This window comes from Oncorhynchus gorbuscha, linkage group LG17, assembly GCF_021184085.1.
Source record: "Oncorhynchus gorbuscha isolate QuinsamMale2020 ecotype Even-year linkage group LG17, OgorEven_v1.0, whole genome shotgun sequence".
In the NCBI taxonomy this organism is placed as follows: domain Eukaryota; kingdom Metazoa; phylum Chordata; class Actinopteri; order Salmoniformes; family Salmonidae; genus Oncorhynchus; species Oncorhynchus gorbuscha.
Window position 1 is genome coordinate 5,473,013 of NC_060189.1, and position 13,807 is coordinate 5,486,819.

Sequence of the window (13,807 nt, forward strand, 5' to 3'; positions counted from 1 at the left end):
GGAGTGTTGTAGTGTAATTAGTATCTTGGTTGTTCAGTAGCAGGTTCAGTACCTAGCCTCAGTAATAGGCCTGTGAGCCTGACGATGCTATTATTACTAATCACTCTGTTTTAGCTACAAACAACTAATTACTACTCACTCACTTCTACTAAGGCCGAGAACAACTCAGAGTGTGGTGGAATGAGAGATGAAGGGAGAGAGAGTGTGTGTGTGTGTGTGTGTGTGTGTGTGTGTGTGTGTGTGTGTGTGTGTGTGTGTGTGTGTGTGTGTGTGTGTGTGTGTGTGTGTGTGTGTGTGTGTGTGTGTGTGTGTGTGTGTGTGTGTGTGTGTGTGTGTGTGTGTGTGTGTATCTCAGGTATGAGCGGGGAAAGACCATAAATTAACCGAAGGGGGCAACTGAACACCTGAACACCTACATTGTATAATAACACCTCCTCCTCCATGCTTCACGGTGGGTCATTGTCCTGTTGAAAGGCCCATTACGTCAAAACCAGATGGGATGGTGTATCGTTGCACACGGCGGCTGCGGTAGCCATGCCTTGAATTCAAAATACATCACAGACAGTGTCAACAGCAAAGCACCGCCACACCATAACACCTCCTCCTCCATGCTTCACGGTGGGAACCACACATGCAGAGATCATCCATTCACACACACTGCATCTCACAAAGACACGGCGGTTGGAACCAAAAATCTCAAATTTGGACTCCAGACCAAAGGACAGATTTCCACCGGTCTATTGTCCATTGCTCGTGTTTCTTGGCCCAATCAAGTCTCTTCTTCTTATTGGTGTCCTTTAGTAGTGGTTTCTTTGCAGCAATTCAACCATGATTCACACAGTCTCCTCTGAACAGTTGATGTTGAGATGTGTTTCTTACTTTAAATCTGTGAAGCATTTATTTGGGTTTCAATCTGAGGGGCAGTTAACTCTAATGAACTTATCCTCTGCAGCATATGTAACTCTAATGAACTTATCCTCTGCAGCAGATGTAACTCTAATGAACTGATCCTCTGCAGCAGAGGTAACTCTGGGTCTTCCTTTCCAGTGGCGGTCCTCATGAGAGCCAGTTTCATCATAGAGCTTGATGGTTTTTTACGACTGCACTTGAAGAAACTTGTCAAAGTTCTTGAAATTTTCCAGATTGACAAACGTTCATGTCTAAACACTTCTTCAGGATTGTTGTCCCTTCCACGGGACGGTTGAGCTAACGTAGGCTAATGCGATTAGCATGTAAGTAACACGAACATTTCCGAGGACATAGACATATCTGATATTGGCAGAAAGCTTAAATTCTAAATTGCACTGTCCAATTAACAGGAGCAATTTCAGTGAAATAATACCATGCGATTGTTTGAGTAGAGTGCACAGTTATGAACTTGAAAAGTTGTTAATTCATCAATTAGGCACATTTGGGCAGTCTTGATACAAACTTTTGAACAGAAATACAATGGTTCATTGAATCAGTCTAAGAATTTGCACATACACTGCTGCCATCTAGTGGCCAAAATCTAAATTGTGCCTGAGCTGGAATAATACATTATGGACTTACTTTTCCATTTCAAAGATGATGGTACAAAAAAGTATTCTTAGTATTTTCTTTTACCAGAACTAATGTGTTATATTCTCCTACATTCATTGAATTTTTCAACAAACTGCAAAGTGTTTCCTTTCAAATGGTATCAACAATATACATATCCTTACTTCAATGTCTGAGCTACAGGCAGTTAGATATGTCATTTTAGGCTATTTTTTTAAAGGGTCTGATCCTTAAGAGTTTAATTGAAATGCATTCCAGGTGACTACCTCATGAAGCTGGTTGAGAGAATGCCAAAAGTGTGCAAAGCTGTCATCATGTCAAAGGGTGGCCACTTTGAAGAATCTAAAAAAATTGAGTTTTGATGGCTTCACTATTATTCTTCCACTGGTGGAAATTATAGGCAATTAGCAAGACATCCCCCAATAAAGGAGTGGTTCTGCAGGTGGTGACCACAGACCACTTCTCAGTTCCAATGCTTCCTGGCTGATGTTTTGGTCACTTTTGAATGCTGGCGGTGCTTTCACTCTAGTGGTAGCATGAGATGGAGTCTACAACCCACACAAGTGGCTCAGGTAGTGCAGCTCATCCAGGATGGCACATCAATTCGAGCAGTGGCAAGAAGGTTTGCTGTGCCTGTCAGCGTAGTGTCCAGAGCATGGAGGTGCTACCAGGAGACAGGCCAGTACATCACGTGGAGACGTGGAGACGTGGAGGAGGCCGTAGGAGGTCAACAACACAGCAGCAGGAACGCTACCTCCACCTTTGTGCAAGGAGGGGCAGGAGGAACACTGCCAGAGCCCTGCAAAATGACCTCTCGCAGGCCACAAATGTGCATGTGTCTGCTCAAATGGTCAGAAACAGACTCCATGAGGGTGGTATGAGGGCCCGACGTCCACAGGTGGGGGTTGTGCTTACAGCCCAACACCGTGCAGGACGTTTGGCATTTGCCAGAGAACACCAAGATTGTCAAATTCACCACTGGCACCCTGTGCTCTTCACAGATTAAAGCAGGTTCACACTGAGCACATGTGACAGACGTCACAGAGTCTGGAGACGCCATGGAGAACGTTCTGCTGCCTGCAACATTCTCCAGCATGACCGGTTTGGCAGTGGGTCAGTCATGGTGTGGGGTGGCATTTCTTTGGAGGGCAGCACAGCCCTCCATGTGCTTGCCAGAGGTAGCCTGACTGCCATTAGGCATGATGAGATCCTCAGACCCCTTGTGAGACCATACGCTGGTGTGGTTGGCCCTGGGTTCCTCCTAATGCAAGACAATGCTAGACCTCATGTGGCTGGAATGTGTCAGCAGTTCCTGCAAGAGGAAGGCATTGATGCTATGGACTGGCCCGCCCGTTCCCCAGACCTGAATCCAATTGAGCACATCTGGGACATCATGTCTCGCTCCATCCACCAACAGACTGTCCAGGAGTTGGCAGATGCTTTAGTCCAGGTCTGGGAGGAGATCCCTCAGGAGACCATCCACCACCTCATCAGGAGCATGCCCAGGCGTTGTAGGGAAGTCATAAAGGCACGTGGAGGCCACACACACTACTGAGACTCATTCTGACTTGTTTTAAGGACATTACATCATAGTTGGATGAGCCTGTAGTGTGGTTTTCCACTTTAATGTTGAGTGTGACTCCAAATCCAGACCTCCATGGGTTGATAAATTTGATTTCCATTGATAATTTTTGTGTGATTTGGTTGTCAGCACATTCAACTATGTAAAGAAAAAAGTATTTAATAAGAATATTTCATTCATTCAGATCTAGGATGTGTTATTTTAGTGTTCCCTTTATTTTTTTGAGCAGTGTATATATATATATATATGTCGCAAATCTTCCACCAAGAAGTTTCTGTGCCAACAAGCCACATAACCAAAAGCAAAGCATTAACAATGTTTCAATCTACACTGGACCAGAGCCACAGATTTGGGAAAAAGCAATTATTAGACCCAGGCAAGAACGTCTCTATGAAACAACTGTGGTCACAAAACAAATGTAATTCAGCACAAAATGGCGCCACATGTCGCGGCATGTTGTAATTCAGCACAAAATGGCGCCACATGTCGCGGCATGTTGTAATTCAGCACAAAATGGCGCCACATGTCGTGGCATGTTGTAATTCAGCACAAAATGGCGCCACATGTCGCGGCATGTTGTAATTCGGCACAAAATGGCGCCACATGTCGCGGCATGTTGTAATTCAGCACAAAATGGCGCCACATGTCGTGGCATGTTGTAATTCGGCACAAAATGGCGCCACATGTCGTGGCATGTTGTAATTCAGCACAAAATGGCGCCACATGTCGTGGCATGTTGTAATTCAGCACAAAATGGCGCCACATGTCGCGGCATGTTGTAATTCAGCACAAAATGGCGCCACATGTCGCGGCATGTTGTAATTCAGCACAAAATGGCGCCACATGTCGTGGCATGTTGTAATTCGGCACAAAATGGCGCCACATGTCGTGGCATGTTGTAATTCGGCACAAAATGGCGCCACATGTCGTGGCATGTTGTAATTCGGCACAAAATGGCGCCACATGTCGTGGCATGTTGTAATTCAGCACAAAATGGCGCCACATGTCGTGGCATGTTGTAATTCAGCACAAAATGGCGCCACATGTCGTGGCATGTTGTAATTCAGCACAAAATGGCGCCACATGTCGTGGCATGTTGTAATTCAGCACAAAATGGCGCCACATGTCGTGGCATGTTGTAATTCGGCACAAAATGGCGCCACATGTCGTGGCATGTTGTAATTCAGCACAAAATGGCGCCACATGTCGTGGCATGTTGTAAGTATTGTATTTACCCTCCTTTTTCTAGATCTCCTTCTCATTGTTACTGTTATTATTATTATGAGAGTTATTATATTAATTGTAATGATTAGTATTGCCCACACAGGGGTTCCCAAACTTCACTCAAGCACCCCCCTTTCCAGCAAAAAAAAACAACCTTTGACTGCTGACCAGCTGTTGCTAAGCAACCCAGCATTATTTTTAGAGTGTAACAGTTAAATGTTCTTCGCTTTATCCTTTGAAAATAGACACTTTAAATGAGAAGCACAAGTCAATACAAGTCTGGGAGGTTAAAACCACCTTCCTTTTTATTCTATCAGTTTAATTGGCTTTTAAAAGTGTGTTACTGCCAAGTATACTTTTTTTCTAAACAAATCTTAATAGGTGTAATATTTTAGATTCTTCGAAGTAGCCACCGTTTTGAAAAATAGCCACTCTTTACCAGCTTTGCAAACTCTTGGCGTTCTATCAACCAGCTTCATGAGGTAGTCACCTGGAATGCATTTCAATTAACAGGTGTGCCTTGTTAAAAGTTAATTTGTTGAATTTCTTTCCTTCTTAATGCGTTTGAGCCAATCAGATGTGTTGTGACACGGTAGGGGTGGTGTACAGAAGGTGACTGCTGACCAGCTGTTGCTAAGCAACCCAGCATGGCCCTATTTGGTAAAAAATCAAGTCCATATTAAGTCAAGAAGACCCAAAGAGAAACGATAGTCAGTCGTTACTTTAAAGAATGTCTTTGGTGGTATTACCGAGAATCAGTGTTGTAAAGTACTTAAGTAAAAAATACTTTAATGTACTACCTAAATCATTTTTGGGGGGGGTATCTGTACTTTACTTTACTATTTATATTTTTTGACAACTTTTCCTTCACTACATTCCTAAAGAAAATATTGTACTTTTTACTCCATACATTTTCCCTGACACCCAAAAGTACTCGTTACATTTTTGAATGCTTAGCAGGACAGGACACTACATAGACACTTCAACGTGTGAACGCCTAACAAGAAGGTTTGTCTCCATTGACAGTCCAGGTTAAAAATTCAACACGGTTTCTTAGGCACTCAGTTACACGTTAGGTGCCTTGGTATGACAGTTAGCTACATGATAAACTACCCGTTACAACCCCTCATAGCCTCAGTGAGTCTGGGTCAGAGCACTGGTATGACAGTTAGCTACATGACAAACTACCCGTTATCAACCCCTCATAGCCTCAGTGAGTCTGGGTCAGAGCACTGGTATGACAGTTAGCTACATGATAAACTACCCGTTATCAACCCCTCATAGCCTCAGTGAGTCTGGGTCAGAGCATTGGTATGACAGTTAGCTACATGACAAACTACCCGTTATCAACCCCTCATAGCCTCAGTGAGTCTGGGTCAGAGCACTGGTATGACAGTTAGCTACATGATAAACTACCCGTTATCAACCCCTCATAGCCTCAGTGAGTCTGGGTCAGAGCACTGGTATGACAGTTAGCTACATGACAAACTACCCGTTATCAACCCCTCATAGCCTCAGTGAGTCTGGGTCAGAGCACTGGTATGACAGTTAGCTACATGACAAACTACCCGTTATCAACCCCTCATAGCCTCAGTGAGTCTGGGTCAGAGCACTGGTATGACAGTTAGCTACATGATAAACTACCCGTTATCAACCCCTCATAGCCTCAGTGAGTCTGGGTCAGAGCACTGGTATGACAGTTAGCTACATGACAAACTCCCCGTTATCAACCCCTCATAGCCTCAGTGAGTCTGGGTCAGAGCACTGGTATGACAGTTAGCTACATGACAAACTACCCGTTATCAACCCCTCATAGCCTCAGTGAGTCTGGGTCAGAGCACTGGCTGTCATTTTTTGTGTGAGTTCAGAATGGCATGTCTTTGTTGCCCCCCCCCCCTCCATCCAACTACGCTCACAATCTCACACACACACAATTTATTTCTATTCATGCAGGGCATGGACAGGGCATGGACAGGGGCATGGACAGGGCATGGACAGGGCATGGACAGGGCATGGACAGGGCATGGACGGGGGCAAGGACAGGGCATGGACAGGGGCATGGACAGGACATGGACAGGGGAATGGACAGGACATGGACAGGGCATGGACAGGACATGGACAGGGGCATGGACAGGGGCATGGATAGGGGCATGGACAGGGGCATGGACAGGGGCATGGACAGGGCATGGACAGGGGCATGGACAGGGGCATGGACAGGGCATGGACAGGGCATGGACAGGGGCATGGACAGGGCATGGACAGGGCATGGACAGGGCATGGACAGGGGCATGGACAGGGCATGGACAGGGCATGGACAGGGCATGGACAGGGGCATGGACAGGGGCATGGACAGGGGCATGGACAGGGCGTGGACTGAAGTAGTTGCCGGTACTCATGTTGGGTGCTGTTATTGTTTACATTTAGGGATCAGGAGCTCCACAATACTTTTGAACTAATATTCTGTAATAGGGACAGGAGCTCCAGCAGTAGAATATGTGTGGTGCTGCTACTCAGCTCCGGTGAACTCCTGCCCAGAGTCAACCACACACCATGCGTAATGTATCCAGCTCTATCGACAACAGAAGCGCCCGAATACAAACTGTCCATATCCAGCCGCTGCCTCAATAACAGCACTTAGTCTGCCCTACAATTACGTTTCAGAGATACAGAAGTGTGTGTGTGTGTGTGTGTGTGTGTGTGTGTGTGTGTGTGTGTGTGTGTGTGTGTGTGTGTGTGTGTGTGTGTGTGTGTGTGTGTGTGTGTGTGTGTGTGTGTGTGTGTGTGTGTGTGTGTGTGTGTGTGTGTGTGTGTGTGTGTGTGTGTGTGTGAGAGAGAGGGGGCATGGAGTTAATGGCTGAACACTGTGAGTGAGTGTTTTTCATCTAGTGTTTTATTCTGGTTCACATCCCCGACACCTAACAAACGGGAGATAAACCAGGAAGTTGCTAGAATACATTATTCAGTAAACACAGCAACCCCACACACATAGTTACCCATTAGAGCATTAGGGTTCTCAACCAGCATTAAAGGACTTTTACCTCCCTTGCAGTTCCTGTATCTGTGCCACTGATCTGCCACCTCCACCCCACGTCAATGGTTATTTTGTTCCTCTTGGAGGTGTATGGGCTCTCTGTCTCCCCCTGTCAGTGGAGCTGATCTGATGGTCCTCGTTATGAGGATTACTGCCCTGGCAGACGGGGCTCCACATTTCCAGAAGTCCTTGTTATCACTTTGATCAACATAATTATGTTAGTTTTTTTAATAGATACCTACCTTGTCAGGAGCCTTGTTTTTTTTGTTTTTAAAAAATACCATTGGTGATATTTTTAACATATGTGAGGCTGTATGCAACCAAATAAAGCAGGGTATTCCACTCTCTCTGCTCTGAGCTGGTAAAATGATACTCCATCTCCACCTGGTGGACTTCTAGGCGTCACTACACTGTCATTCCAGAGTAGACAGAGTGATGGTAAACTGACTGATTGGACAAGAAGATGAGTAAACAGGGAATTGTTAGTAGTTTAGGATGTGAGACTTTCCTAATCTTTTAAATGAAGGCAAAATAAAAAAGATAAACAAAAGTTTTAAAATAGCATAACTTCCTGCCAATGTGCTTTTCTATTTACTAAACCTTTATTTAAACATTATTTAACTAAGTCAGTTAAAAACTAATTCTAACTTTAAAATGACAGTCTACCAGAAGGCGTTTAGTCCTCCTGCTGGGACGGGGGCTGGGATTAAAAATGTAAAATAAAATAAAAATATAGGACAAAACACACATCACGACAAGAGAGACACACCACAACATTACATAAAGAGAGACCTAAGACAACAACATAGCATGGCAGCAACACATGACAATACAGCATGGTAACAACACAACATGACAACAAACCAGTAGCAACACAACATGGTAGCAGCACAACATGGTAGCAGCACAACATGGTAGCAACACAACATGGTAGCAGAACAACATGGTAGCAGCACAACATGACAACAACATGGTAGCAGCACAACATGGTAGCAGCACAACATGGTAGCAGAACAACATGGTAGCAGCACAACATGGTAGCAGAACAACATGGTAGCAGCACAACATGGTAGCAACACAACATGGTAGCATCACAACATGGTAGCAGCACAACATGGTAGCAGCACAACATGGTAGCAACACAACATGGTAGCAGCACAAAACATGGTACAAACAGTAACATTATTGGTCACAGATGACAGCACAAAGAGCAAAAAGGTAGAGACAACAATACATAATTTTATCTATCTTGTGGCAAACAAAAAGCTGGATGTAATCACGTCCCCCACCCCCAAAATAGTGTCCAATCCAAACGTAGTTGAAGTGTTTCCATTACCCATTTAGGAACATTACGCCTGAATAACATGGAGACAGCTATCTGTTTCATGTCTCACGTAGCCCACAAATGCCAGGATGGGGAAACTAACCAGCCAGGATGGTGAAACTAACTAGCCTGGAGAGTGACACTAACCAGCCTTTATGGTGAAACTAACCAGCCTGGATGGTTAAACTAACTAGCCTGGAGAGTGAAACTAAACAGCCTGGATGGTGAAACTAACCAGCCTGGATGGTTAAACTAACCAGCCTGGATGGTTAAACTAACTCGCCTGGAGAGTGAAACTAACCAGCCTGGAGAGTGAAACTAACTAGCCGGTATGGTGAAACTAACCAGCCTGGATGGTTAAACTAACTAGCCTGGAGAGTGAAACTAACTAGCCTGGATGGTTAAACTAACCAGCCTGGACGGTGAAACTAACCAGCCTGGAGAGTGAAACTAACTAGCCTGGATGGTTAAACTAACTAGCCTGGATGGTTAAACTAACCAGCCTGGACGGTGAAACTAACCAGCCATTATGGTGAAACTAACCAGCCTGGATTGTGAAACTAACCAGCCTGGATAGTGAAACTAACCAGCCTGGAGAGTGAAACCAACTAGCCTGGATGGTGAAACTAACCAGCCTGGATAGTGAAAAGTACCAGCCTGGAGAGTGAAACTAACTAGCCTGGATGGTGTAACTAACCAGCCTGGATAGTGAAAAGTACCAGCCTGGAGAGTGAAACTAACTAGCCTGGATGGTGTAACTAACCAGCCTGGATAGTGAAAAGTACCAGCCTGGATAGTGAAACTAACCAGCCTGGATGGTGAAACTGACCAGCCTGGATGGTTTATCTAACCAGCCTGGGTGGTGAAATACACCAGACAACCAGATAAAAGCAAGCTGAATCAGTTCATGTATTCTTGAAAGTGAGGACAATTTGTGTCCTGCAAAGAAACACTATTGTTTGGTTGGGAAAATTGATTTTGAATTATATGCCCTGCTTACATTCAAAATGATTTTGCAATCATATAGCCTTTATCGACAGTACTCTGAAATCTTTGAAATGTATAACTAATGTCATGATTTCGGTTGGCAAATTGTAAATCCACAAAACCACATTTAGTTTAAATCAACCCCCTTTCTTTAAAGTGTTTTTCATAGATTTTATGTTTATAATTTAGTCTCTGAAACTTATAAACAAGTATAAGAAAAGCTTGTCTATAGTATAACAAATGATTTTCTGAATGTGTCATTGTCACATTCTCTTATGATTTCATAACAAATCGCTATAGTTACCACAGTTGTAACTCCAGTTCGATGTGTGGAGCGGAGCCCCGCAGGGTTAAGTTTAGGCAATAATTGACAAGAACAAAACAAGACAAACAAAACAAAAAACTGAAAATTCTGTATGGTGGAACTCCACCCCAAAGGGGAGCTCTGCTCTTAATGGTTTTCCCCCTGCTGCCTAGAAACAATGATGCACACACTTGCAGCCAATAGGAGCACACGTGTCCCTATATAAGCTCCGCTCCTATTGGTTTAAGGCGGAGAGTAACGCTCCACAATGTGCTCCCTGCCAAAACCAACTCTGTCGGTATTAAAGATTGGTCAAATACTACTGTAACACAAGTTACAGGAACTGTATTTAACTTTTTATTTTACCTTTATTTAATTAGGCAAGACAGTTAATAAGAACACATTTTTATTTTCAATGACAGCCCTAGGAACAGGGGGTTAACTGCCTTGTTCAGGGGCAAAATGACAGATTTTCTACCTTGTCACCTCTGGGATTCAAACTTGCAACCTTTTGGTTCCTAGTCCAACACTCTAACCACTAGGCTATCTCTAATCTTTCTGACCAAACACATTCATAGACTTGTGGGCAGGACAAAAAACACATGACTTCTGTGCCACCCCAGCCAGGAGTCATGTCATGTAGTTTATTCTAACAAGAGAAAACGGACCTGAGAGAAACCTTGTCCATTGATCCTGCGTTTCCCCACACATTCTAGGCTTCCCATCAGAGAAGCTGAGTGCTGGCTGAATCAATGTAGAAGAACCTACTCACTGATTCCTCAGTGTTACCCTCTTCACTCAATCCATAGGCAAAGCCAATGATTCGTGGGGAAGAAAATAGAATACTGTCCAACTACTCTGCCTGAGCAGATAGATGACACCTCAGTGTTCCATCAATTCCAGAGACCGGTCTAATAGTAAAGCAACACTAGTTACAGCACTATTTCCCTCATCACTCCGCACCAACGCTGTGCTACACTGGTGGACAGTTTCGACAGCCCCTTCTGTACTGACAGTGTCAAACAAAGGTCATGTCGCAAGTGTCTTACTCTCTGACAACAACAACAAAAGGACAGCGGACCTAATGGGAACCTCGCCCAATAGTCCTGCATCTCTTCTTAACTCAAGTTCTCAATTTAGCCCCGCTGAGTACAGAACAAGCTGGAGAGTTGGACGACATGTCTAACTGGTAGAATCGGATGAAAGGAGTCGGTGACGACCGCGACGCCGCTGCACAAATATCCTCTACCCCTTGTTCCCCTGAAAAGGGCCGTTGACGCCGCTACTCCACGAGGGCTCTGACTCCCTGAGGCGGCGACCGCCATGCTGCCTCATAAGCCGTCTCAATGCCTTCACAAAGAGACAGCCGCTGTGTACTAGCACCGTGAAACAACTGAGGACGATGACCTAATCATTGACGTGCGCTGCACTTAGCACGCCAAGGTGCGCACCGGGCAAAGGCAACGAAGCCTCTCCTCTCTCCACTCGGGGAGGGGGGGAAGAAAGCCCATAGCTCTTAACCTCTTAATAACCTCTTAATAACCTCTTAATAACCTCTTAATAACCTCTTAATAACCTTCGGCATAAATGCTTAAATGGTTAGGACGTAACTTCGCTCTGCTTAAGTTGCCATCGTTGGCAAGGCAGTCGGGTCTCATTGAAAGAGCACACAAATCACTGACACGCATGGTTGTAGTCAAGGCAAGAAACAGTGCTGTCATTAGAGACGACATCTTTGAGGGGGATTTGATTTGATTCTATGGCTCGAAGGGCATCTCACAGAGATCCTCGAGTACCAAAGTTAAATCCCACTGGGGCAGCCGCTGGCTTAAGCCGCCACGTTCCCAATAGAAACCGTTTCACTAGAGGGTGGCTGAAGATGATGTCTCTGCCAAAGACCGCATGACGAGATGAAATTGCTTCCGCAAACACCTTAATGGTATCGGGTGAGTGCTGCTTGTCAAACATGAACTGTAGGAATGAGAACCTGACAGCGCACGGGGTCCACATTCTCTGTGAAACAGCACTGTTAACCTGTTAAGACTCTAGGGGCAGTATTTCATTTTTGGATAAAAAGACGTGCCCGTTTTAAGCGCAATATTTCGTCACGAAAAGATGCTCGACTATGCTTGGAATTGATAGTTTTGGAAAGAAGACACTCTGACGTTTCCAGAACTGCAAAGATTTTCACTGTGAGTGCCATAGAACAAAATCTACAGGCAAAACCAAGATGTTTGAGTGACCAGGAAATCAACAGGATTTCTGGAGGCACGTTTTCCATGATCTCCTTATATGGCTGTGAATGCGACAGGAATGAACGAACACTTCCTATCGTTTCCCCCAGGTGTCTGCAGCATTGTGACGTATTTGTAGGCATATCATTGGAAGATTGACCATAAGAGCCTACAATTACCAAGTGTCCCGCACGGTGTCTGCGTGCTGGATGTGGAACTGGCATGCGCACTCTGTACGGTTCTGATTACGGAATCAGATAACCCACGGCACTCTAGCCTGTCCCTCTCAGGGGCCAAACTCTCAGTAGCTGGCCAATTAGAGGAGATTGCTCTATCATGCCCTCCGCCTGAGACATTGCGTCCTCTCGATGTGGAATTGGCCATGATGGTGCAATCAACATTCTCCGCGTACCACAGAGCCCCTGGGCAATCGAGGTCTATCAAGATGATTGACAGCCCTCCTGTTCTCATGCAGGCTACCAGTGGGAGAATGCAGGACAGCGGTGGAAATGTGTACAGGCGAACATCCGGCCACTGGTGGGCAAAAGCGTTTATCCCTAGTGGCGGTTCGTCCTGGGCTTGTAGGGAAAACCATAGGGGACACTGTGTGTTAACACATGCGCCTCGGCTCTCCCGAACCGTTCCCATATTTGGAGAACAATGTCGGGGTGCAGCTGCCACTCGTTGTCTCGAGGACCCTCTCGAGGTCTGCTCTGAAGTTCTGACAGCCTGGAATGTGTGCTGTTGTCAACGAGCGAAGGTGCTCATGAAGGTGCCACAATTCGTCCGCCAGCAGGTGGAGTGCAGGAGATCTCCTTCTTGGCGATTTATGTAGTCTACTGTGGTTCACTTGTTTTGTCACCAAAGCCCCATATACTACCCACCATTGTGACCTGTACGCTCTCGTTAGCTGGCACTCGCTTCATACTCATCGCCAAACCCACTGGCTCCATGTCATCTACAAGACCCTGCTAGGTAAAGTCCCCCCTTATCTCAGCTCGCTGGTCACCATAGCATCTCCCACCTGTAGCACACGCTCCAGCAGGTATATCTCTCTAGTCACCCCCAAAACCAATTCTTTCTTTGGCCGCCTCTCCTTCCAGTTCTCTGCTGCCAATGACTGGAACGAACTACAAAAATCTCTGAAACTGGAAACACTTATCTCCCTCACTAGCTTTAAGCACCAACTGTCAGAGCATCTTACAGATTACTGCACCTGTACATAGCCCACCTATAATTTAGCCCAAACAACTACCTCTTTCCCAACTGTATTTAATTTATTTATTTATTTCGCTCCTTTGCACCCCATTATTTTTATTTCTACTTTGCACATTCTTCCATTGCAAAACTACCATTCCAGTGTTTTACTTGCTATATTGTATTTACTTTGCCACCATGGCCTTTTTTGCCTTTACCTCCCTTCTCACCTCATTTGCTCACATTGTATATAGACTTGTTTATACTGTATTATTGACTGTATGTTTGTTTTACTCCATGTGTAACTCTGTGTCGTTGTATCTGTCGAACTGCTTTGCTTTATCTTGGCCAGGTCGCAATTGTAAATGAGAACTTGTTCTCAACT